The sequence below is a fragment of the Sapajus apella genome, unplaced genomic scaffold (genome assembly GCF_009761245.1).
Source record: "Sapajus apella isolate SASKATOON/1434 unplaced genomic scaffold, GSC_monkey_1.0 scaffold69, whole genome shotgun sequence".
Classification (NCBI taxonomy): Eukaryota; Metazoa; Chordata; class Mammalia; order Primates; family Cebidae; genus Sapajus; species Sapajus apella.
Genome location: NW_022437009.1, coordinates 10,383,990 through 10,386,383, shown reverse-complemented (window position 1 = coordinate 10,386,383; position 2,394 = coordinate 10,383,990). Strand labels below are relative to the sequence as shown.

At 54.6% G+C, this 2,394-nt stretch overlaps 1 long non-coding RNA gene across 3 annotated transcripts in view; it reads left to right on the top strand.

Annotated features, from left to right (window-relative positions):
- The window catches only part of LOC116531153, an 8,709-nt gene extending 6,320 nt beyond the window's left edge, over positions 1-2,389 (top strand). For all 3 annotated transcript variants that reach the window (XR_004260295.1, XR_004260294.1, XR_004260296.1), the window contains 2 exons: positions 754-1,993; positions 2,273-2,389. This is a non-coding gene — a long non-coding RNA (uncharacterized LOC116531153). The remainder of the gene's footprint in view (positions 1-753; positions 1,994-2,272) is intronic.
- Positions 2,390-2,394: the final 5 nt, after the last annotated feature.

Sequence of the window (2,394 nt, the reverse complement as noted above, 5' to 3'; positions counted from 1 at the left end):
AGGCAATTCTCCTGCCTCAGCCTCCTGAGTAGCTGGGATTACAGGCACGTGCCACCATGCCCAGCTAATGTTTTGTATTTTTAGTAGAGACGGGGTTCCACCATGTTGACCAGGATGGTCTCGATCCCTTGACCTCGTGATCCACCCGCCTTGGCCTCCCAAAGTGCTGGGATTACAGGCTTGAGCCACAGCACCCGGCAGTGAATGATACTTAATACCAGTGAGATCAGTGCTCCGCTAAAATGCTGTTTCTTACATGACATCAGGCTCATTCTGTCCACTGAACAGTAACTTACCTGTGATTCCAATGACTTTTTGAGATTGCCAGATATTTAAAACTACCATCCCACCAGGAAATCATGCTTTCTTTAAAAAGATATTCAGACACTTCTAAAATGAGGAAAGCACAGATAATCTGGTAGACTGCCCAGGAAGCATAACTGATTTCTCTGTCATACAGGATGCAATTCCCATAGTAGGAATAAAACAAGTTATATGCAGCAAAATTGGACAGAATTGAAGGGAGAAATAGATAGTTCTACATGAACAATGGGTGGCTTCCAAACGCTTCTTTCAATTGTGGAAAGGCTGAAACAGAAGGTAAGTGAGGAAATACAGAATGTGAACAACACAGTGAACCAGTTAGACCTCATAGATACGCAGAAAACCACCTGACAACAACAGCCATACATTCTTCCCCAGGGCACCACTTCCGCCTCCCTCATCCCCACTGCTCCGGATCCGCCTCCACAGACCCACTCCCCCCGCCGGTGTGATCCTCGAGCCCACTGTGACCCCTGCTTTGAAGAGCCTGTTGGTCCAGTCCTTCCCGCTTTCTGCAGAGCTGTTCTCCTCCTTCTAAAGAAGTCACCTGGGCCCTGGGCCCCGTCTTCCTGGCTCCACAGAGTCCCTGTGGCTGTAGGCACTGCTTCTCTCTCCTGCACTCAACCCCTCTCCCACTCCACTGCCTCTGGGTGTGCAAAAACACTGATGTGTCCCATATTTTCAAAATCTCTCCCCTGTAGTTCCCACCTGACTTCCAATAGGTGGCCAAAGTACAGACATTAATGTATATTAAGGCACACAATTAATGCATATTAATAATAACAATAAGTAATTATTATTATACATTAATGTCTTAATGTATAATGAGAAGTATAACTATTCAGAAGTCCAAGCACTTGGGTCTCCGTGGTGCTATCGCCTTGCTGTGGGCAAACCTACATTGACACAGAGGCCACTTCCTGAGCTTGGACCAAGTCTCAGAGCTGGGGAACTGGCCCAGTGCAAAAGGGTCGGGAGCTTCTGCAACAGAGCCTGAGCTCTGCCATCGTCGATGACACAGCCTCCACCCACCCTCCCCAACTCAACAGAGAGAGCACTCCATCAGACTTCTAAGACTTAGTAGGCCAGGAAGGGCTGAATTAAATTCTCTGAGACTTGTCTTTGGTCTGACTCTGGCAGCCTCAGTCTCCCAGAGCTCGTGGGAACTCGGCAGCCGACAGGCGGAAGGCTGGGCGACGTCGGGAGAAATAAAGGAGGAAGAAATTTGCTCTTAGGATCTGGCTTGACTCTAAACGGCACAGCCAAGTCCCTGGATACCGAGCAGAGGGCTGAACGGGGGCGGGGCGGGGCGGGGGGGGGGGGGGGCGGGGCTACGGAAGCTGGCGAGGCCGAGCCCGCCTGGGGCTTCCTGACCCCCCTCCCGGAACCCTCTGAGGTGGCGGTGGATCTTACTCCTTCCCGCCAGGAGGATCCAGCGACCTGCTACGGGCTTCCCGGGTCTGCAGGTCTCTGGAGCCGGTTGGAAGTGACGACCCTGAAGATCGGCGGGAGCCGCGGGACCGAGGGGCGGGTCTGGCGCTAGGCCCTGCCCCTGCACGCGCACGCACCCCCGGAGTAGGTGGCAGTTCAGCCCAGCTGAGGCTTCTCTGCAGAATCTGCAGCAACCAGCACCATGTCCATGACACTGGGGTACTGGGACATCCGCGGGGTCAGTGAGGGTCCGCTGGACGGTGGGACTGGGGCTTGTGGCTGGGAAGTGTCGAGCGGCTGGGAACAGGCTCTGGGGACGATTCCTCTTCAGGGCTGCCACTCACAGGAGGGCATGTGCATTCCTGCGGAGGGGGTTGGTGTGTGGGGGGGGGACAAGGGGGAGAAGCAGAGGGCAACGGGTGCGTGCAGTGTAGACTGGGGGCTCCCCTGGTGCAGAGAAAGTCACCAAGTCAGGGACACTCCAGCTCTGACCCGAGCGGCGGGCCATGTCTCCCAGCTGGCTCACGCCATCCGCCTGCTCCTGGAATACACAGACTCAAGCTACGAGGAAAAGAAGTACACGATGGGGGATGGTAAGGGCACCCTCTTGTCCGGGCCCTGCCCACTCACGCTGAGTTG